General features: G+C 52.4%; 2 long non-coding RNA genes across 2 annotated transcripts; both read left to right on the top strand.

Annotated features, from left to right (window-relative positions):
- The first annotated feature begins 7998 nt into the window (after window positions 1–7998).
- Window positions 7999–9369, top strand: LOC120866802. Its single transcript, XR_005721747.1, has 3 exons — window positions 7999–8140; window positions 8711–9002; window positions 9225–9369. It is a non-coding gene; the product is annotated as an uncharacterized LOC120866802 (long non-coding RNA).
- A 4844-nt stretch (window positions 9370–14213) lies between these two features.
- LOC120866801 lies at window positions 14214–20713 on the top strand. The gene is made up of 5 exons (XR_005721746.1): window positions 14214–14300; window positions 16042–16121; window positions 16788–16856; window positions 18227–19650; window positions 19796–20713. It is a non-coding gene; the product is annotated as an uncharacterized LOC120866801 (long non-coding RNA).
- Window positions 20714–23870: the final 3157 nt, after the last annotated feature.

Here is a 23870-nt window from a genome sequence, read left to right as displayed (position 1 = left end):
GGACTATACTACCTGACCACATTGCAACCAGCTCTAATGTGTGTGTGTGTGTGTGGGGGGGTCAGTGGTTCACAGGGTCAGTGTGGCTTAGAACCAGATAGAGGATGCACGAGGCTGCAGGCTATCACTGTGACAGTGATAATGATAGTACCTCCTATGAGTTGGGCATCGTGTCAACTCCTGTGCCTGGATCCTTCCATTGAATCCTTTCAACAATCCCATTTTACAGAAGAGGACTGACGAGTCAGAGGGATTAAAGTCCCCTGGCCTGAGGTCATCACCTGGGTCAATCCAGGCATCATGACCCTCATAAGCTGTGTGACCCTGGTGAGGGCTCTCAACCTTTCTGAAATTGATTTTTCTTCAGCAAAAAGAAAGGATCTGCTATGGAGAGGAGGTGCCCCATTGTTATGAGTCTGTGAGCTGCATTTTAATGTCAAACTCTTTGAGGATCTCTTCACATGCCGGTGCTTTTATTTTTAGGATTCATTGGTTGAGAAAACTCACAATGACCAAAAACTACTTTGAATTCAGTCGTGGTTTAAAATGAATTTGTATCTGATTACTCGTCACCACGTGCAACATGCATCTGAAAAATAACCCTGAAGTGGGCGTTATTCACTCTGTCTACCCGTGCAGGTCGGATGTGTGGATCTTGGTCTCTGCATTAAGGCTGAGGCGCCCCAAGGGTCAGGCCACGTTCTGCTCCTTCTGGATCTACGTTCCATATTCAACAAACCCAACAACTGCTACTTCCTCATCCCTCTGGGGTAACGGTGAGATAAGGCAGAAGCAGACCGGACAGGGGGCAGAGAGACCTGACGGAAACTGTGGGTGAGAGGCTCTGCAAGGAGGCCCCTCGGTGTGGCCAGTACCTGGCTTACCATGGCTCCCTCGTTCACAGCAGCAGATGGTCGATTCAGCAGGAACCCATGGCCTCGGGCTCAGGAGGGGGTCTCCTCCATAAGTACCTTTAACACACCAAGAACTGTAATTGGTCTTGTTGGACCCAGAGGGGCCCACGCAGAGGTGGGACCAGGGACTCAACTGGGAGAAGCCCATGACTTCTTCTGGGGCAGGAGGGGGCAGAAAGAATCGAGGAGGAGCCTGGGGAGTCTGGCCTGTTTTGTCCAAACCCAGCTGGTTTTGGGGGCTTCCCTGGGTGGGAGCTTCTTCTTGGAGTCCACTTGGGATCCCACAGCAAGCAGTGGTTTTGGCACAGGCTTCCACCATGGGACTACTCCTCAAATACCCGGATTCCTCCCTCATCTCAAGGCAGAAAAGGCAAAAGTCTGGGAGTCGGTCGGCTCCTTGTTTTCATTGTTCTTTTCTGAGATTAGATTTGGGTTGACTGCATGCATCAGCCTCGGGGCCTCCCTGGGGAATGAGAAGCAGTGCTCCCCCGCCCCACCTCCCTGCCTCCCTCCTTCCTCTTCGGCCTCCTCCCCCATCTCTGACCCTCCTCCCTCCAGGACCCAGGGCTCAGTCATGACGCCACTGCAGGCAAAGAAAGCCCGGCAGGGTCCCCGCTGTCTCTCCCTTCTCTGGCTGCCTGCTTGGGGAGTTATGCTGGGTGCATGGGAGACACAGTCTTCTGAAAACCACTCAGGAACTGGAGTTGGACTTGGGGTCTTGCAGTCCATTGACTGACTGGTTTTAGGGTCAAATAACATGTTGATAAAGGAGGACTGAAAATGTGGTTTAGGTTTTCTTGGATGCCGTGTTCACCCCCAGTGCTCTGAGGGAGCCGGCCATCCTCCTGCGATGTCTAGACTCTCCCCATCCCCTACCCTGTGAGTTTCCCTCACAGCTCCCGGTTCCTTCCCATCATCACAGTTTGCAAATCACCCTGCGAGAGTTGAGTATGACAAAGAAAGGGCAATCTCCAACCCTATCAGGGAGGCTCTCTGGAAGAGGTGATTGCTATCGTTCAGTTGCTCAGTCGTGTCCAACTCTTTGTGACCCCATGGACTGCAGCACACCAGGCTTCCCTGTCTTTCACTATCTCCCAGAGTTTGCTCAAACTCACGTCCATTGAGTCAGTGTGGCCATTCAACCATCTCATCTTCCATTGCCTCTTGCCCTCAGTCTTTCTCAGCATCAGGGTCTTTTCCAGTGAGTCAGTTCTTCGCATCAGGTGACAAAAGTTTGGAGCTTCAGTGTCAGCATCTGTCCTTCCAACGGATATCAGAGTTGATTTCCTTTAGCATTGACTGGATTGATCTCCTTGAAGTCCAAGGGACTCTCAAGAGTCTTCTCTAGAGGTGATGCTTATGATGAAAAGTGAAGGGTGCATATGGCGGGACGAGCAGGTGCCCAGCCTGGAATGGGGAGAATGTGGCCCTGAGGGACCCTGGGGGCCTGCAGGGAGGATGAGGGCGGGATGAACAGGAGTCTGGTCATGTGGGGCTCTGAGGACCACGAGGGACCCGGGGTTGTCATGGGAGAGGGCTGTGATGGCTGACTGTGTGTGTCAACTGGACTGCCTCACAGGGCACATACAGCTGGTAAAAAGTTATTTCCAGGGGTTTCTGTGAGAGTATTTTTCTAGAAGAGATTAGCCTGTGAACTGGGGGGCTGGATAAAGCAAACCACCTTCCCCAGAGTGGGTGCGCGTTATCCAATCCATTGAGGGCTTGAGTAGGGCAGAAAGGTTGGAGGGAGGGAGAGTTCTCTCTGCTTGACTGTTGAGCTGGGATACGTGTCTCCTCCAGCGCTCAGGTTGGAACTTACACTACTGGCTTTTCCGGTTTATAAATGGCAGATGGTGGGACTTCCCAGTGTCTAATTGTGGGAGCCAATTCCTCACAGTAAACCAACCTTTTTCTCTTGTCCCTGTCTCTACCCCTCTCTCCTGCTGGTTCGGTTTCTCTGGAGATCCCTGATCAGTACAGAGGCCTTGAGGGCCCCTGCTGTCCACTGTCCCTGGCGGCTGGGCATGAGTCCACCCAAATGTTTGAGGTGGTGTGGAACCCAGCCGCTCCAAGGCAGCCCTTCCACGAGAGTGGGCTCAGTTCCCCTGGCTACCAGAAGCCTCCTGACATCAAGCCTGCTTCCTCAGTGCCACCGCCCTTCCCTTCCCTGCCCTCCAAGGGTCCCAGGGCTACAGACTCATCTCATCTTCCCCTGGCTGCCCTTCACGCTTCTGAAGACCCCTCCCTCACCGCCTCTGGTAAGACATCGCTCTGCGTCCGTGAGTTGCACACTCCTGCCACATCCCAGAGGATGCAGTACGACACCATCAAGAATAACAGCTCAGCCGGTAATGTGGTAAGTCACTCTAGTCCTATTCGACTCTTTGCGACCCCATGGATTGTAACCCACCAGGCTCCTCTGTCCATGGGATTCTCCAGGCAAGAATAGTGGAGTGGGTTGCCATGCCCTCCTCTAGGGATCTTCCTGACCCAGGGATGGAACCCACGTCTCTCATGTCTCCCGCATTGGCAGGCGGGTTCCTTGCCACTAGCGCCACCTGGGAAGCCCATAATGCCCAGCCTTTAACTGCTTACTCCACGGGGATTCTGTGTGACTCTTCCCTGGCCTCAGGCATCTGAGCCAGCGATGAACGGACTCAGGTTGCTCCCATCAGCTTTCTCTCCTGGCCTCCTGGGTCAGATGCCCCTGGGTCCGGCCAGGCTCTAGGGCAGATCTGCTGAGGGCAGCTCCCTCCTGCCAGGCTGAGTAGCAGGAAGCAGGGACAGCGACTGGAGGAGGAGAAGAGACCAGACTACCTGGGTCTGACCCTGGCTAGCGCTGCTCTCACCCTCACTGAGGGCCCGCGCAGCTCTGCCGGGGGGTCTGTGAGGCACTGAAAAGCCAGCTCACTCCCCGCATCAGTGCAGGTTCCCCTCTGCCACCCAGAGTGCTTGGCAGCACTGTTTCTCCAACCTGCCTTCTCTCCCTCGCCATCCTTACCTGCCTCCCTCTCCCCGTCACCAAATGGGCACACCCTCGTGTATTAGAATCCCCTCTGAAAACAGGTGCAGAGGCCAGCAGGAGGTGTGCTCCCTGAGGGTGCAGGGGAGGGCTAATCTTGGGGAGCCCATGGCACATGGCGCTTCTAGTAATAAGATTGAGGGCCAGCACAGATCCCTGCCTGCTGAGCCCAGACAGGAAGCCCTCCTGTTTACTGTGCTGTCACTAGGGCCTCCTGGTGGCCACCAATTATGGTCCAGGTCTTGGGGTTTGCTTCCTCCCTGCCCACTTCCCCAGCCATCTGGAGCCTGGGGAATGCCTCTTGTCTCTAAGAATATCATCTCCTTGGTGTAAATGACTCCCTTAAGCTCGCCACAATCCTACTCATCCAGGCTGTGATTAGGATGATAACTATTATTCTCATTATTGCAATTAACAATAATGGTGCGACAACTCCTACTGAGAGCCCATGAAGCCCCTGGCTTGGCGGGGAGCGCAGGGAGACCCTCCTCCAGGGATGCAGGGCAGCGTCCCACTATTTCCTGTGACCCCTGGTGCCGGCCTGCTCCACTGACCCCAGGTCACATGGATTGGGGACCGTCAGGGTGGAAAGGAATAGCTCCTGCTACTTGGCACAATTGTGTCCCTTCACAGAAGGGCCATGGGATCTACGGTGTGAAAGGATGCGCCCAGGAGCATCAAGTGAGTTAGTGGCGGTGCCCAGGTCAGACCTCGGTGGCTCCAGCCCTGGCCTTCCTCCTGCTCTTCCCTGTTCAGGACCAGTGGCTCAGGCCAGCCACATGGGCCAGTAAAAGGGGAGGGTAGACCCCCACCTGGAGGGACCAGGATGCTTATCCTCGCCAGCCTCTGCCTGGAGGGCTTGCTGAGGGTGGGGGAGATAAGAGACCGGGAGGACCATTCTGCAGGACTCTCAGTTGTCATCACAGCCCCATGGATTTGACACAGAAGGTTGTGGAATGCGTGTTCTTTTCTAGGCTCCCTCTTTCTGGAGCAGCACCCACCCACTCACTTTACCTTTCCACCGCGGGCACATCCCTGAGAGAGCTCCATTTTTAGAGACACACGCAGGTGTTTGGGTGACTGCACACAGTGGCTCCATAACCTTTAAGTGGTATTAAGCGAACAAGCCCTTCGAAAGGCAGTGGGCTGCCCAGGTACCCCCTCCAGCACAGCTGTCAATACCTGGCCCAGGCCTTTCATGTTTGCTCAGGTGGAACCCCTGTGCCCTTTGCCCTCCTCCCTTGGCAGTGATGTGCTGACTTTGGGGGCAGCGCAGTCAGGCACCCTCCTCTGTGGCCAGGGCTGGTGCTGGACTGGCCTTCCCAGCTCCCCGCCTATGGCCAGGGCTCACCCTCCCTGCCTGCCCTCCAGCCGAGAGCCCAGTGCCAGCTTTTATACCCCCTGCCTGCCTCCACACTCTCGCCCTCATGAATCTTTCATGGCACTCCGAAGGCTGTTCAGGTACACGCCATGGGGGCACTGCGGAGTTGCAGCTCCAGCAAAGAGCAAGACAGAGGAGGCAGGGCCATCAGCCAGGGTGGGGAGATTGTGGAGGCAGGGGAGGGGTTGGGGGAGGTAAAGACCTGAGTCCTACCACAGCAGGTGAGTGACCAGTAGGGTCAGCCGCTTCCAGCATCTCCCAGCGGGGGGCACTGTGGCTGGGTTCATGTGGATGCGTGAGCACATACACACGCACACACATGTGGCGTTGAAGAGGGGTCTTTGATGGGTCTTGGAAGGGAGAGAGAGAGATGGAGACAGAGGAAGAGGGAGGAGGAAGAGGACACGAGAGATAGGAGCAGAGAGGGGAGAAAGGATCGGGAAGCAGAGCCTCCAGAAGGACCCAGGGTGCAGCCCCAACTCCCTGGTCATTTCAGGGATGTTTGTCAGGTGAGACCGCCCCCAAGTCTCCCTCCCCCATACTCAGAAGACAGATGAGGCCGCAGACACAGGACCCCCAGACACAGTCCCCAGGCCTGGAAAGATGAGCTGTGTGGGCCTTCCCCCAAGTCAACAACTAATGTGTGCGTCGAACCGACCTTTCGCTAACTGGGAGGACACAGAGTAAGGAGGGGGCGGTGGGGATGCCGTCCGACTCACTGCCTGAGTCAGATGCGGACGCCCAAACCTGGTCTCGTCCAGAAATTACTGGCTGACCTCGCTCACACATGTGGGCGCAACAGTCCGGAGCCAAACACCAGAAGATCAGACCCGATGCTATGTGAAAGGGTGGATGCACCATGACCAAACTGGGTTCATTCCAGGGATGGAGAGATGTTTTCACAGCGGAGATTCTATCAGAGTAACTCACTGCATTAATGGAATAAAGGAGAAAGACTCTACCGTGGTAGAGCCTGACAGAGCAACTGTCACTCCTGTTCATCTCTATTTCTAGTATTTATAATCACACCCATATCCACATTTAGTGCCCAGAATACATAAAGAACTTCTACAAATCAATATGAAAAAGACAAACTACAAGGGTATAAAAAGGTGCTCAACTTCATAATCATCATTGAAACATACCTTAAAATACAATGAGAAAGCATTACGGGCTTCCTAGGTGGCTCGGTGGTAAAGAATCCACCTGCCAATTGCAACTTAGTGACTAAACAACAGCAGCTATACCCTATGTGCTCCGTTGCCCAGTCCTGGCCAACTCTCTGCGACCCCATAGACGGTAGCCTGCCGGGCTCCTCTGTCTCTGGCTTTCTCCAGGCAAGAATCCTGGAGTGAGTTTCCATGCCTGCGCTCCGGCCTAGGGATCAAACCCGCCTGTCTTATGGCTCCTGCGTCGGTAGGTGAATTCTTTACCACGAGCGCCACCTGGGAAGCCTTTGAAAAGGGAGAAAGTGAAAGTGTTAGCCCCTCCGTCAAGACCGACTCTTCGTGAACCCATGGACTGTGTCCTCTGTTCATGGAATTCTCCAGACAAGAGTACTGGAGTGAGCAGCCAGGGATTTAAAAGAAGAGTCAAGATCAATCTCTCGCCTGGAAGTCAAGTTGGTGGCTGTCTAGGTGGAGGGAGGTCTGGGACAAGAGGAGGCAGGAGGGGACCGGGGTCGGGGGTCGGTGGTGTTCTCCTTTGGTGCTCACCTGGTGTTGCTTACACAGGTGTGCTAGTAATACTTTGTGAAAATTCAGAGTTGGACACACAGTTTTATGCTTTTCTTTATGTGTATTGCACTTCAATAAAACAGCTGATGCACCCTCTAGAAGCCTCTAGAGGAAACTTCTAGAACAGGGTCGGGGGTCCGGCCAAGGATGTCCACTTTGGGCTTGTATTCATGCAATGGGAAGCTCTTGACTCACAGAGGTGTGAGATGTGGCTTTTTTTTTTATATTAATCTTACTCCTTTCTAGTTGTCAATTAATAATTTCTTATTTTGTCTTTGTCGTTTACTTGGAGTAGTCTTTTAGTACATCTTGGTAGCTCAGCTGGTAAACAATCTGCCTGCCATGCAGGAGACCCCGGTTCGATTCCTGGGTCTGGAAGATCCCCTGGAGAAGGGGTACACTACCCATTACAGTATTCTTGGGCTTCCCTGGTGGCTCAGCTGGTAAAATTTCAGCCTGCAACAGGGAGGACCTGGGTTCGATCCCTGGGTAGGAAGATCCCCTGAAGGAGGGCATGGCAATCCACACCAGTATTCTTGCCTGGAGAATCCCCATGGACAGAGGAGCCGAGCAGGCTACAGTTCATGGGGTTGCAAGGAGTCAGACACGACTGAGCGACTAAGCCCACACAGCAGGTTTTTGTCCATTTATTTTATTCTTCTGGTCCAGGATGTGTGTTATTTTTTAATTAATTAATTTTTATTTTTGGTTGCACTGGGTCTTTGTGGCTGCACACGGGCTTTCTCTAGCTGCGACGAGTAGGGGCTACTCTCTAAGTGTGCAGGCTTCTCATTGTGGTAGCTTCTCTTGTTGCGGAGCACGGGCTCTAAGGCACCCAGACTTCAGTCACTATTGCCTTAGCACTGGTTTGTGTATCAGAGAAGCAGGAGGCTTGGCCTGTGGGGAGGAAGTGTCTGAGCTGCCCCGGGGTGGGGACCAGAAGCCTGGATCGTCCAGCTCAGCTTGGATGTCGGGTCAGGCTGTCTGCGCTCTGCACACCTTATCGATAAAATATTGGATCCGCCCAGTGGCAGGTTTCTGCAGGTTGAATGAGCTAATGTGACAGCCTATTAAGAGGCCCAGGGAGGTAAGGCATTGTTATTATTTGTTATGAAATGTCATAGGCATTCCTGCTGGGTGACTCATGGGGCCTGGAGACTTAGAGAGTTTCCCTTCCAAATAAGGCTGGTATGGAGCTTCTTGTTGAGAGCCTGCGGGAGCTGGTCTCAAGGCCCTGCCAATCCTACCTGGCCCCCTCTTCTCTTGAAAGAGAGACTGGCCCCAAAGACAGTGATTCTGCGGTCTTTATTGAAACTGATGAATTGCCTCCTTGAAGTTAATGAGGGCTGCGCCCCCAACCCCAGCATCAGGCAGGCGGAAGGGGCTAAGAGTCACCTTCATGAACTTAGGAGGCTACCAGGGACTGGTTTCTGGGTAAAAAGACAAAGAGAAAGATGGAGAGAGCAGTAACTGAGAGACACAGACTGGTTTTTTGGCCAGGATTTTGGAGGGTGATACTTTCTCCCATTTACTCACCACCCTTTGCAGCAAATCATAGGTAATATCAACACTGCCATTTCACATTCAGAGCAGATTTGTTTCAAAAGGTGCCCGAACTCTTCTCTCTTCCTAAGTTGCAGTCTTCATGACTTTTCAGGAGATTCAGGCAGAAGAAGACCTCAGAGAGTAATCAGATGCTTGCCTGCGTGGTCTAGGCTGGGTGAGGGATTGGGACTGCTCTGGTGGCCTTTTCCAGGTAAATGGGAGAGACGCTTTTGCAGATCTGTGTGATGTGTGGGTGGCGGCTGCCTGGAGGACCTGGCTGTCATCAAGGAGGGAGTCTGCCTCAAGAGAGGGAGATGCAATTCTATTCCCACCTCCTCATTTCACAGGAAAGGGGTTGAGACACAGGCTCTGAAGCTGGGTCTGTTTGGCTGTGTTATTTCCAGGTCTGTGATCTTTACTAAGTTACTTAACCTTTTCTTCACTCCACTTCCTTATTGCCTTAGCATACAAGCACTATGCGTGTGTGTGTATGTGTGTGTGTGTATACTCTACTTATCTCTATCTACATGTTAGCTATGATTTTCTGTTACTCTCATTAAAATTTTAACAGTTTGTGACTATTTATTTACCTACTTTTATTACATCAAGTATGTATTATATGCCAGGCACTGTCTTGGGATTTAGAGACACAGCAAGGAACAAAATAGAGTCCTTGTGTTGATGGCACCGATGCTGCAGGGGAGGCAGATAACGAAGATGTGGACATTTCCTGTGCCATCACACGGTGATCACCAAATCAGCGGACATGAGTGTGAGCAAACTGGGAGGCAGCAAAGGACAGGGAGGCCTGGCGTGCTGCAGTCCACGGGGTCGCAAGAGTCGGACACGACTGAGCGTCTGAACAACATGTGGTGATGAGTAGCAGAGGGAGAGATGAGAGAATGCTGGGGGTTGTCCTTTTAGATCAACCCTGAGCCACATCTGGCTCACTGTAGTCCATGTTTATAAATAAAGTTTTATTTGAATTCAGCCAGGCTCCCACCCATGCCTGTTGCCTATGACTGCTTTTGAGTTGGGTGGTTGCTGCAGAGGTTATGGCTCCCAAAGGAGAACTATTTACTATCTGGCCTTTTATGGGAAAAGTTTGCCGACCCTGTGTAGACATGAGGTTGGGGAGAGCCACTTAGGGAAAGGGAGGAAGTGCACCCCTCCGATGTCTGGGGCGGGAGGGCTCAAGGCCCCAGAGCAGCAGGCGCCCTGGCCTTGAGAGTGGATGCGCCAGGTGTGGCCAAGGGTGGTGAGGAGGGTGGTGGGAGTAGGTGAGGTGGGGATTGCAAGGGTTTGGCTCTTACTCTGCAGGGTTGGAAACTACAGGCAGACTGCTGTGCTGACAGCCACATGGTGTGTAGATGGTGTGTGTGTGTGTGTGGTGGGAGCAGGGGCAGGGGACCTGTTTGGATGCTACTGTGCTGACCTAGTTGTCTTGAACCATAGTGACCACCTGGGGAAGATGAGAAGTGGTCGATTCAGGATAAATGTGGAAGGTGACAGTGCCAGGACTGGCTGATGAGATAAGAATATCGGGGCTTGTTTTTTAATTGAGGAATAATCGACACATAACATTATATTAGTTTCAGGTGTACAACACATTGAGTCAATATTTGTATACACTGTGAAATGATCATCATGGTATATCTAGCTCACCTCCATCGCTGTACATGGTTACAGAATTTTTTTCTTGTGATGAAAACTTTTATGATTTACTTCCTTAACAACTTCCAGTATTATTAACTATATAGTATTATTAACCATAGTTGCCATACTGTATATTATACGTGACTAATTATTTTACAAGTAGAAGTTTTATGTTTTAAGTCCTCTTACTCATCTTGCCCTTCATGACCTCTAACAACCACCAATCTGTTCTCTGTATCTATGGGCTTTTTTTTTTTCTTTTTTGGCTTTTCTCTTGTCTGACTTATTTCACTTAATGGCATAATGTCCTCAAGTTCCATCTATGTTGTTGCAAATGACAAGATTACATTCTTTTAATGGCTGCACAATACTCCGTTGTGTGTGTATTTCTTTATCCACTCATCTGCTGGTGGACACTTAGGTTGCTTCCGTATTTCGGCTATTATAAATAACATTGCAGTGAACGTGGAGTACAGGTATCTTTTGGAGTTAATGCTTTTTTTTTTTTTTTGGAAAAATACCCAGGAGCAGAGTTGCTGGATCATAGGGTAGTTCTATTTTTAGCTTTCTCAGGAGGCTTCACACTGTTTTCCTTACTGGTACAGTGGCTGTACCAATTTACGTTCCCACAAACAGCGCACAAGGGTTCCCTTCTCTCCTAAGCCTCACCAACTCTTGTTATTTCTTCTCTTTTTGATGGTAGTCATCCTAACAGGTGTGAGGTGATATCTAATTGTAGTTTTGATTTGGTTAATAACATCTTTGAGCACCTTTTCATGTACCTGTTGGCCATCTGTATGTCTTCTTTGGAAAATGCCTATTCAGATCCTTTGTCTCTCTTTTAATCGGTTTGGTTTTTTGCTGTTGAGTTGTTTTAGTTATTTCTCTATTTTGGATATTAACCCTTTATCAGACGGATGGTTTGCAAATATTTTCTTCCACGCAATAGGTTGCCTTTTCTTTTTGTGGATGGTTTACCTTGCTGTGTAGAAGCTTTTTATAGGATATAGTCCCACTTGCTGATTTTTGCTTTTGCTGTCAACTGAGAATCTCTGTTTTAATGCCTTGGGGAATTTGTTGAGTGAATGAGTGAAGTGACTTTCTAGGGCTACTGAGCTGGTCAGTACCCCAGCAGAACTTGGAAACCATGGGCTCCCATGACCCGCTCTGCCCCACGGCTGTCCTTCTAGAGGCTCTAAGGATGAGGATCCTCCCTGGCACCAGCTGAGTGCTGACCTGTGGACACTCTGGAGGCCATAGATTGCCTGGACACCCAGGGACCATCTCAAATGGGTCTACCTCTCTCGCCTCCCGTAGTGCAGGCCAAGACTTCCTCTTGAGCAGCCATGGTCTTCAAGTCCACTGGAGGGGACAGAAGGAGCTACTGTTTCTCACCCACTCGAAACCCACCTCATTATGCTCCTCTCAGCCCCGAGACCAGACTTGCAGGGGAAATAGTTGGAGCTGAGTCCTGGAGGAGCGCTCAGGGAGGGTTTTCATCACCTTTAATGATCTAATACCAACAGCAACCTGCTAATAGGTAATCTCCGCATTCCTGTATTTACACTAATTAGTTAATATCCATGGAGGGCTTTGAAGGTGCCTGAGCCCGAGACGCATGCCAAGGAGAGTGACTCATAAGAAAAGGAGAGACAGCCCAAGTCTTGAAGCCATCACCCACCTTGTGCGTCACACGGGGGCGTCATGAGGGGGCTGCAGGCTCTGACAAGCTGCCTGATGGGTGAGACATCTTTGGGGAGGGAGCAGAGCCCTCCGGGGCTTGTCCCACCCAGACACCTGGTGCTGGGGGAGCCCACCCCCCACCGCTCTGCTCCACATTCAAGCCGTCTCTATGGAGACCTGGGGGCACCAGGGAGAGGAGAGGATGAAGGATGTCTGCCACCCAGCATACCCCAGCATCCCACCCATACTCATGGTCTGGGGCACAGCCAGCCTTTCAGGCTTGTGTGGGGAGGTGCTGGCCAGGTTTGAGCTGTTTGAGGTCAGGGCTGAACCCCCCTTGGTGCCCCCATTGCAGGGGGGCTCTGGCAGCTGACTTGCTATGTTTTCTTCTCCCGTACTTCCCATGTGAAAAAAGTGAAAACGTTAGTCTCTCAGTTGTGTCCAATTCTTTGCAACCCCAGGGACTGATGCCCACCAGCCTCCTCTGTCCATGAAACTCTCCAAGCATGAACACTGGAGTGGGTTGCCATGCCCTCCTCCAGGGGATCGTCCCCACCCAGGGATTGAATTTGGGTTTCCTGCATTGCAGGCAGATTCTTTACTGTCTGAGCCACCAGGGAAGCCCCGAATGCTCAGTAAACGTCCACAGGCTTGATTAGCTCTTCTTGTGGATGTTTGGAGAGACACCGATTGCCTTGCCCTAGGCTGTGACCTTTGGAGATGTTCCAGCCCCACCGGGTCTCCCTTGCCCCACTGGGTTGAAGATCTGTTGGTTAGATTCCTGCCTGACACCTGGTCTGCCCGCTGTGGGGGTTGGGCGGCTGAAAGTCACCCTTTGATTCAGCGTCTAGAGAAATAAGGAGGGGGTTCAATAGTGGCCTCCCTTGGAGAGGAGTCAGATCTCCTTCTTTGGCAAAGGCTGTAGGGAACCTTCACTCCTAAAGAAAAACAGCTTTATGTAGATAAAATTCACAAACCATATGTTATGGGCTGAATTGTGTCTCCCCCCAAAAGCTGGTTACAGGGTTTTTTTTGATAAAAGGTAAGACCACAACTCTCACACCAATTCACAAGGGATACGTGCCAAAGATTTTGTTTGACTCGTGAATGAATGAAAACACCGTATGATGTCTGATGTTAGAACTCGTATGATATTAGAACTGATTCCAAGAACCTCACATCAGAAAGTCTAAAGCAAATGTGGAAGTATGCAAAACTGGTCACCATCCACAGGGCAGCAGGCAGTTGCATTCCATGAGATGTGGTGCTGTGTTTAGTCGCTCAGTTATATCTGACTCTTCGTGACCCCCGTGGACTGCACCCCACCAGGCTCCTCTGTCCACGGGATTCTCCAGGCAAGAATACTGGAGTGGGTTGTCATGCCCTCCCCCAGGATTCCACTAGATATTCAGCTACATTTCACTGGACACAGTTTGGTGTGTTTCTGTGCGCAAGGATAACTGTGGTGTTATGAGCTTTCTCAGGCAGCCCTATTGCACTGTTGACTCAGGGTGCATGACCACTGGCCAGTACCCTTATTTGTGTGGCTTGTGTAACTAGGAACAGGGAAAGGGGTGCTTGTGGCTTTGCCTGTGCCCCCAACTTATTTTGGAGCCCTCCATGTAGACCCTGAAGCAAGTACTTGAGTCCAGGTGTATAAGAGGGGGGTGGTCCTTGGGAGCACCGGTAGGGCGGTGGGCTCCTGAGAGACAGTGTGGAACAGAGGTCATCTCCCCACAGAGCAAGGGGCCTGGGCTGTGTCCCCACCAAAACTCGCTGGGTTTTGACTGCGGCTGCTTAGGTGGGAGGATGTGTGAACTCCCTGGTCTTTCGGCTCTGTGGTCCTAGGGCCGGGAAGGAGATCCCGGTGCTGGTGGTGGGATGTTAGGTCAGTGAGCCCAGAAATGGAAAGGGCTGCAGGGATGCGGGCGGACCTCCGTGGACCCTTCCCACCTCCATTGCCCTTAGGTGAAGCCATGCCAGCCTCTGTCTCTCATCCGTGGAGTTCTCCGGAGGAGGCAGGAGGTGGTGGCGGTCTTTTGTTCTCTCCTGTAGTGCGTGAAGGCAGCATCATTTCCATGCCTGCCCAGGTGCCTTTCACCTGACCTCCCTGATTCATTGTTTAAAGACGGTGCCTGCCTGGGACAGACGACAGAGTACTTGACTGTTAGGGGCTGGGAGGCCCGGGCTCTGGCTGAAGCAGGAATGCAAACTTGGCTACCCTTGGGACTTCCTCAGGGTGGGGAGGAGGGGCAGAAGAGGGCCTGCCTCTGAAAGCCGCGTGCCCCCCTCAACCAAGACTATGTGAGTCAGAGGAACCGGGAAAGGGAATATAAGCTGCCCATAGCTCAGCGGGCTTGAAGGTGAGCCGGTGGCTGAGTGGGTGGCCTCTGGGAGTCAGGATCTGGTGGATTGCAACAAGGAGTGGGGGGAAGACTTCCGGAAGGAGAGGGCTGTGCTCCATGACTAGGGCTGGGGGGCTCCAAAAACTCACAGATGGGCTTTTGAAACTGGAACCCTGACTCGCGCTTCCAGAGTGGCAGTGGTCTCCCTCGGGTGGCCGGGGTCTGCCGGGGTCCCTGCCTGCCTGTTGCTCTCTCTGCCAGTGGTGCTCCCGCTCCACCCTCTCAGGAACCTCCCGATGGTCCTGCTTCTTCTCTTTTTCGCCTCTGATCCAGACAGCGAGGGGGCCTGGGCCTCCCAGGCCGTGGAAGCCTTCCTCAGTCAGGGAGCAGAGAGAACTGTCAGGCCCGGGATCAGTGGCCGGCCAAACCAGGCCACAGGCTTTCATGAAGAGGATAACGATTCCCAGAGGCTGGGGGTGGGGGTAGGGGCAGAGAAAGTCTGTTCCCATTTTAATTTTTGCCTTTTGGCAGAAACCAACTTTTCTGTAAAAACAATGAAAAATCTGGGTGGAGTTTCCTCCCCAGAGCAGCTCGGCCCTCCTGGGAGGAAAGCTCTGTGGGCAAGGAGAAGGGAGGGGCCTAGCTGAGGGGCGGGGCTTGGCTAGAGGGGTGGGACCTGTCTGGAGGGGCGGGGCCTGGCTGGAGGGGCGGGGCCTGGCTGAAGAGAGAGGTGCCTGTGAGGGCTTCTGGGCCGGTCCTTCAGGAGATGGCTTCTGGCCTGCCAACTGCTGCTTCTTCTGCTGTTGACCTGTGTCCTCTGTTGACCTGGGGCCTGCCCACCACGTGAACAGCTACACTGTGGCCTTAACCATGGTGGTCATTCTGTTGTCTCCCAGGGACTGGCCATCGTGGCAAAGGTCCTGGTGACCTGGGGGAGAGGCAGCTGGGCCGATGCTGGTGAGGCAGAGAGCTGGTGTCGCTGGGACAGCCCTTACCGCCCGGCGGAGGGGGAGAAACATTTCTTTGAGCGGGAACTTGACATCCCACTGTCCTCACTGCGTTTGGCACATTTAGGACCTCACAACCGTGGGTGGTACACGTGTAAGGTATGTCCTATAGCTTGTTCCTGACCATGTCCCTGGAGCCTGCTGGGGCTGCCTGTCCCGTGGACCAGTGTCCTCTCTCTGACCTTCCCGAGCATTTACTTTATGCCTTTACGTAGTTGCTCTCAACTGTTATTCTAAAGACCCATGTAGATGTCTGGCCTGGGAAGTCCTCAGAGATGTGGGCCAGACCTCCTGCCCTGGAGCCACCCAGACAGGTCTGTGGGAACACCTCCAAACACCCCACACCCTTGCGTTTGCCAGAGGAAGAGACCTGAGCAGTCCAAGGGGTGTCAGGGAAAGTTCAGGGTCCTGTCTATTGAATGGAAGATGCCTCCAAGAATCGGGGGCCCATGAGCAGCTTGGGGGTTGGGGCAGAAACCCAGGGGTCAGGGCCTTGAGTGAAGTGGAATCGGCAGCGTGGGAAGTATGGTCAGGAACTTGGGTGATGAGACCTGGGCCGCTGCCCAGTCAGAATCAAGTGGCCAAGTGCTAGGAGCTGCCTGGAGGCAGAGGACTGGCTCTTGCCCAAAGCAAGGTGGGCGGGGGCAGAGTCCCGGAACCAGAACTCCTGGCTACACAGGTTGGGGCCGGGGAGGGCCCCCCATTCCTCCCCATCCCTTGTTGCCCACTAACCTTTGCCCCTCTCTTTCCAGGCCTGATGTAAACACTCAGAGGGCGGGACCTGCCGGCAGCCTTCTCTTTCTGTGCTTTGTGCTCAGAGTCACCCCCCTGGGTAATGGTAGTGAGTAGGAATAAAAATCCAGAGCTCTTGGGCTTTTGTGTTTCTGGAAGAAGGGGAATAAATGAATGAAGACAACTAGACATGCAACAGCCTACCTGGCTGCTTGGCTGGCAGACGGACGGCAGAAGCCACCGGTGGCGGAGGGTGGTCCCCAGGGGACCCGGAGGCTGCCTGGGGAAAGGGGGTGCTGCTAGCACTGGGGCCTCCCCAGAAGTCAGTTCTCCTGAAGACAGTTCTTCTTTGTTTTTGTTAGGGAAGATCTCAATTAGGCTAATTACAGTTACAAAAAAAAAAAATTATCACAGAAGAAAGGAGGGGAAAAAAAGAGAGTTCAGTTAAAAGCAAATATATTCAGAATGATGTTATGAACTCAGCTCACCCCTCTAAAATTATCCTTTAACCGTTACACACTAATTACCCACCTTTTTATTGTTTTAGACAGGAAGAGATTTCTTCTCTTTGGAAGGGAATAGATATCCAGAAAATATTGCCACGTACTTCGCAGGGGACCAAAAGAACCCACCTTTTTGATAAAAGCACGAGGAAGTTGGGATGGTTCTGCAGAGCTGAGAGCTTTGCCCTAAAAAACATGGGAAAATGAGCCTTTCCTTTGTGACCTTTCCTACCACCATTTTTTTTTTGTTTGTTTCCAAATAGAGTAATTTGTAACCGATCCCCAGGACCTGCTTGGTGTCAGCCTCTGTGTGGCTCCACCTGGAGGGTCTGGTGAGTATTTGATGGCCTTATTATTTGTATCATTTTGCTTCTGGGGTGGGGGTGGGGCCTGGTTCCCCATCAGGGGCTGTTGTTGGCCTGACTCAGGGCTGAGCCATGAAGTCCAGGCCGATGGATGTCTCTGTGACAAGGATTGTGTGTGTTGGGATCATGGCCCAGGTAACAGGTGAGGCAGGAGGGCTGTCCTCTGGGGTCAGGGTGTCAATGATGCCTGTGTCGGTCCAGGGAATTAGTCGGACTCCTTTGTGTGTTGAAGCAAGAGGACAAAAATCCTTTGTCAAGTCGCATGTTCTAAATTTTGGTTCAGACGGCGAGCTCAGTAGACAGCAGAGCAGGGTAGAAAGGGGCAGTGGGGGCGGGGATAGGGAAGCCCCATGTCAGGTGGTCCCAGCTTGTCTGCTCCTGAGTTCCCTTCCCTGCGGTGGGTATCTTGGGGTTCCGGAGGGCAGGTGTCATCTCCTCCACAGAATAGACAGGAAGCCTCCGTCCTGGGAGCCTGACTTGTCCGAGGTCATTTGGCTATAGTGGAGGTTATGGTTCTGTAAAGCCCAAAGTTCATGACTTCCTCCTCCCTGCTGGGATAAGTCTCGAGGATATCACTGTGTGGTCCGGGAAGTTGGGGTGGGGTGTGCGTGGAGCGTCTGAGGCCCTGGAAGTCCCCCAGCTGGAGAACCAGGGGTCATCCCAGTAGGTGCCACCAAGGAAAGGCCCCAAGAGGCCAGCAATGAAGTCCTTGTCCTGGGAGGAGGGAGGTGCAGATAGAGAAGGTCCCAGTCGGTCTGAGGACTTAGGAACTTCTGGACTGTAGAAGTCAGCCTTTGTTCCCCAGAGGAGCCCAGATGTACTAGAGTCAGGGTGGGGACAGCTCCCATGGAGCTCCAGTCAAATGCTCGCTTAGAGCACTGACCGATCTGATGGGAGTAATCCTCGGCCATCTGCCCCAACTGAAGGGTCCTGCTGCCTCACCGCCTCCTCTACTCCTTGGGGTCGAGATTGTGCTTTAATCTTTATGCCGTCTTTCTCCCCAGTCCCTTTCCACCCCCAGCAGCTGCCAGCCTTGGTTGTGCCTGCTGCCTGGACTCATCTTGCTTGGTCCTGCGTGCCAGCTATTCCCCTTTGCTCCGCAATGGCCAGGTGGTCCTATCTGGTCTCAGCTGGGAACTTCCTACTCAGACACACACTCAATTCCTTGCAGATGAACTCTGGCCATTAGGGAGAATTGAGGCTGCCTTAGAGAAGCAGTTGTATATTTATTCATTAACTCATCCACTAGCACATTTACCGAAGGTTTCTGATGAGCGGGCTCTGTGCTAAGAAAGGGGAAGCGCCATGCCAGATCCCCTTGTTATTGCTTTGTTTAGGGGGAGTAGTGGTGTGTCTTGCTGAGAGGTGCTGTGGGTGAAGGTAGTGAAGGTAAGTCATCTCCTTGGACATTTCCAAGACACAAGATCCAGAGGCCTGACTGCTCCATCCCAAGAGCCAAGAGGTCCTCAGTAGAAGGGGCCACACACGAACACACAGTGTCTACCGAGTGCGCCAGCTGAGAGACAAGTCACGACCCTCTGGGAGACAAGTAGGACCCTGAACCCAGGATGAAGGCCCAGTCAGTGTGCTCCAAGTGACAAGGTGGGGCTGGAAGGCTGGGAATGGCAGGTCGATGGGCTTCTTGCAGTGATGGCCCCGGTGGACACCATCTGGGAGGACAGCTGTTTCCAGGTGACAGGATGAGCACGGGGACGTGTGCAGGGGACCGGCTTCTTTACTGAACCCCGAGCGGGCTGTGCTTGGCAGCGTCTGCAGGAGTACCCTGACCCGGAAACCCTGGGGTCACGGGCTCAGGGCTGCTGCACCCTCAGGTGCTTACCACCTACCGTTGGGGCTGACCTCTGTGAGTCCTCATGAGGACCCAAAGAAGTGGGGGTCATTTTACAGAGAGGAGGGTCAGTGATTGGCCTAAGGCTGCACAGATGGCCACTAAGCAGAGCCCCGGGACTTGAACTCAGGCTGTCGATGCCTCACTGCTTCCTGTTCAGCGTGATGTGATCCCATCTGATCTTGTTCCTTCCCCAGACCCACCCCTCCACTATTCTCATCTGGTTAAGACCACCTCCAGACTTTTTCTCCCAGAGCTGAGGGCTGGGCGGAGCTCTGGCCCTGGGCTCCGCCCTCGCTCCGTGCCCCCAACCTGCAGATCCTCCTTTGCCCCTTTTGTGCAGACACCCACTGGGCCTCCTCCCTGGACGGTGGCCCCGCCTGCTGGCTGGTCTTCCAGGCTCCCATCCTCCTCTCTGTCCTGCCTGCCTCTGCCCAATGTGAATCTTACTGAGTTCTTCCAGCTGCACTGCAGGCTGAAGGTCATGCTCCTTGTGGGGGCACAGGTGGCTTCCAGCCTCTAAGCCTGCCCACCTCTTCTCCCTCCCCTCCCTATCCGGGAGCCCCACTGGGGCAGCCTCAACCACTGGCTCTCAGAATGCACTTTGTTGCTCCAGGAGTCCACTCCTTAATCATGTCTCCTCTGCCCAGAGCACACACCCACATTCCTAGTCTGTTTGGCAAACTCCTATTCATACATCAAAACCCAGCCTCTCATTTACCTTCCATTCTTTTGCCTTCTGGTCTACTTCTGACTACTCTAAACGTTCTGTTGTGTCCTGATCACTTATTGTGACTGATCTGCTCACCGGTCTCTGCCCTCTTCTGGACTCTGAATCCCCACCCGCTGAAGGCATAAAGAGATGTTGGAAGCATCCATTTCTGCTCAGCATCTAGCAGAGCCTGGCTCAGAGTGAGTGCTCAGTGATGCTGGTTGGTGGTGATCGGTGGCCCCAGTCCTTGCCCACCTGCCATCCCTCAGCCTCCAGCTTGTGTACCACCCTGCAGACATGGGAGCCTGCCTGTGCTTTACTAAAGGGCCTGCTTCTCTCTCGTAGCCTCTGTCTTCTCTGCCCAGAAGACCATCTCTCTTGTGGCCTGAGTCCTCTGATCTGCTTCTCCACTTCTTTGCTCAAAGAGCTGGTCATGGCGGAGGTGAAAAAACAAGATGCAGTTTTCCTCTGCAGAAAGGAGTATGTTCCAGCCAAGTTGGCTGATGAGTGATTTTCTGCAAGTAGAATAATTGGACATGTGTTCCCATGGCAACAGTGCCTTTCCTGGAAACCGTTTGGAAGGGAAGGCAGGAGGCGAGGGACCAGCTCTGGCTTGCTGGCTGCTTCAGAGCCCTATGGGGTCGGGCCGGGCAGAGGCTGTGCTGCGGCCTCACCATCCACCCATCCCTCACACTGCTGCCCTGGTCCCGGGGCCACAGGAATCATTTCCATGTCCTGCTCAGAGATGTTCTGAGCTCACACCCACAGTTCCCAGAATCTGTTGTTTCACCCTTCCCATGAACACAAAACATCATTTAAAAAAAGACAACATTTTTACAATGCACGCATTCGTGATTTACAAATGCTCTCATGAGCACTGCCCTGGGGTGTTCTGAAAAAAGCCTTGGAAGGTTTATGATGTTACAATTCCCATTTTACAGATGTGGAAACTGAGGCTGGCCCCAAATAATTGACTGGTACACAGAGATGTGTACTAGTACACTGGGGAGAGGCCAGGCAGGGGTGATCCCTGCCTGGGAGCTCAGGACACTCTCCGCCTGCCTCCGATGTGAGGTGGCCTCGCCTTAACCTCCCTCCTCCAAGCGGGGAGTTCTGGTGACTCGTCCCTGGAAGAGAGTGGCTCCCAGGAGGGGGATGTTTCTGGCTGCTGCTTCTATGTGAGATTTCGTCAGTGTCTGCCTCCCTCTCCACAGCCTGAAGGATACTGGCCTCCAATAAACGTGGTAATTGGATGAGGAAGAATCAAGCCCATGCTTTTCATGTCTTGTCATTTGACCTGGGAAAGCTCCCAAGTCTATGGAGTAAGAGCCACCGTCGTGTCTTTCTGGAAGAGAGAGTGTGTGTGTGTGTGTGCGCGCGCGCACATGTGTGCAGGTGAGGCAAGGGGTGAGGATTCTCCTGGGGCTGTAGAGGCTCTGAGGACCTCCAGCTGGGTCCTTACTACAATAGAGGCAGTGGGATCAGCAGAGGAGCCTCTGGCGAGGTGCTTGGTGTTGGAGCTCAGATGGAGCCCCACCTGCAGACTCTCCGTTCAGTACCGCATCCACAGCGAGCCCTTCCTTCCCTGTCCTCCTAGCTCTGACTATAACTTCAAGGACATTCAGTGGGAACAATGGAAAAGGGTCACACCTTAAACTTTCAGAACTCCTTCCCATGTTGTTGATGTTTTTCAATCGTTAAGTCTTGTCCAACTCTTTGCAACCCCATGGATGGCAGCATGCCAGGCCTTCCTGTCCCTCGCCATCTCCTGGAGTGTGTCCAAGTCCCCTCCCAACTAGGGAACTGAGAAGCCGGGATGGAGAATGCTGCGCCGGCTGTAGCAGGTGAGCTGGAGGCCTCGCTGCTGGGTGTGTGCCGGCGACACTGTCCACCCTGGGCCTTCCTTCCCTGCCATGCGCCTCCCTGTTTCCCACGTGGTTTCTCTCCCTCTGCCCTGCACGACACTCTTCTCATTCTACGTGTCAATTCCATGATTCCAAATCCCACCAGGGGCTGATGACACCTGGAGCCACGTCACCCCAGCGACATCCACATCTCCCCTCCCTCGCCCATGTGCCTCCGGCTGTGTGATCCTGCCCCTCCTCCACCGAGGGTTAGGGTCTCATTCCCCTCCCGCCAGTGACTCTGGCCTTCGTGACTCGCTTGTTACCAGTAGACCCTGTGGATCACATGACTTCTGAGACAAGGTCAGAAAAGGCCAGGCAGCCTCCATCTGGTCCCTTGGAATAGTCACTTTCAGACACTCTGTTGGGACATCCTTCTTGGAGCTCCGTCACCATCTGTAGGAGACTGAAGGCCCATGGAGGCCGAAGAGGTAGGTGCTCAGATGGACCAGCTCTGCTGAGGCATTCAGTCCAGGTGCCAGGGAGGCACTTCCAGGGGATTTCGGCTCCAATCATTCAGGTGTCCCCATACTCTGAGTCTTTCCAGCTGAGGTTTCAGACCTTGCAGAACAGACATAAGCCATCTGCACCGCTTTCCATCTGAGGTCCTACCCCACCGCTGTGCATGATACAGGGGCTGTTTTATACCATGTTTGAAGTGGCTGGTCTCAGATAACTGAGATGGTCTCTATGTCTATATCTCAAGGCCAGGCCTTCCTTCTGAGCTTCTGATGTATACATCCTACTGCCTGGTAGACTTTTCTGAGGTTCCAAAGCACCTGGAATCTTCCATAGGTGCATTAGACCAAAACATCCTAGGCTGAAGCATCCACATTTGAAAGCCCTGGTGATAACCTGAGCAAAATTGGACCAAATGAGGCCCCAAGACCAAGAGACAGGAGGAGCGAACGTGGAGTCCAGTTTCCACCAGCCTGTTTACAAGCTCACCCTGACCCTTGTGGCCAGCAAGGACATTTGCTGGAGACTGGCTACAGGGATGTGTTTGGCCATGGAAGAAAGTAACAGACAAGAGTGTGCTTGGCTGAAGGCATGATCTTGGCCTGTGCGTACTGCCCTCCCACCACTGGCTTAGCCATCTGCTGGGACAGCGTGGAGAAGTGTTCATCCAGGAGAAGGAGGCTGTGTTTGAAAGGACGTGACTGGGGCAGCAAGAGTCCCTCAGCCCTAGGGAGTGCTGAGCTGCCGTGGGTCACTGAGTCCAGGAAGAGCTACTCCCCTCAGCTTCCTGGGTCGTCTGCTTCTCTCTGGCCCAAGACTTATTTTCACCTGTGACCTAGTTCCAGCCAATAAGGTTGAGTGACACATCCCTGGGCCTGGTGGCAACCAACAGCTGGCCAGCAGACCAGGTAGAGTTCTGCTGATTGTAGGAGTCGACTTTATAGATGTGTGTGTGTGTGTCTGACTTTCAGACACACACACACACGCACGCATGCACGCACAGTGAAACAACCAGCCTTCTGGTCAACCCTCTCAGGGGATGGAGGTCTGAGTCAGAAGGTTGCACCCCTTGTGGCTTCTGTGTGTTCCTCACTGTGTGTGTGGGGGAGATTCGTCTCCTCTGAGTGTGTGGTTGCTGCACCTCCCTGCCCCTTGAGGTGGTCGAGGCCATGTGACCTGCTCTATGAGGAACGTGAGCAGGATGACGCCTGCCATATCCTGAAGGGAGCGTTGAATTGCCTGTGTGAAACTCACTAGCACAGAGGAGGGGCAAGCCTGAACCACGCCCTGGAAGGCACCCAGTACCCCCAGGGTAATCTCATGAGCCAGAAATAAACCTGTCCTCTTTTTCAACCTTTTGCTTTCAACACTCTGTGATATTACAGGAAGTGTATAGTTTGATTTTTAAAAAAAATAATAAAAAGGACAACCTTTGTCTTTTAGTTGGAGTATTTAATTCATTTGCATTTATTCTTGTTACTGATTTGTTAGGATTTAAATCTACCATGGTACCATGGGTTTTTTACTTGTCCCACCTATTCTGCATTCCCTGTTATTTCCTTTCTTGCCTTCTTTTGGACAAATCAAGTAAATGCTATTATTTCATTTCCTCCATCATAAACTTGTTAGTTAAACTCACTTACTATTCTTTTCATAGTTATCCTACTAGAGGTTGTAACATTCTTCCTTGACTTATTACAGATTAATATAAAGGAAATATAATACTTTTCCTACTCGCCAGGCAGTGCCAGCACTTCAGAAAAGTGAGTGCTTTTACCATCCTATTGCCTTGATAATAACTTTTAATAATATGATCTATTTCAATTTACAACATTTAATGCAATTACTAACACATAAATGCATTTAAAAATAGGATCTTTTTGTACATCTTGTTCTATACTGTGCTCTCTTCATTCAGAAATATATTGCAGATGTTCGAGATCTAACATATCCTTTTGAAAGTTTGTGTAGTCTGCCATTGCATGGAGTTGTATCACTGACGAAGAGAATTCCTCCTTGACAGACATTTATTCTGTGTAATTTAGTATAAAGCAAGA

This window comes from Oryx dammah, unplaced genomic scaffold (genome assembly GCF_014754425.2).
Source record: "Oryx dammah isolate SB20612 unplaced genomic scaffold, SCBI_Odam_1.1 HiC_scaffold_8, whole genome shotgun sequence".
Taxonomy (NCBI): domain Eukaryota; kingdom Metazoa; phylum Chordata; class Mammalia; order Artiodactyla; family Bovidae; genus Oryx; species Oryx dammah.
This window is presented reverse-complemented; position numbering and strand designations above follow the sequence as displayed.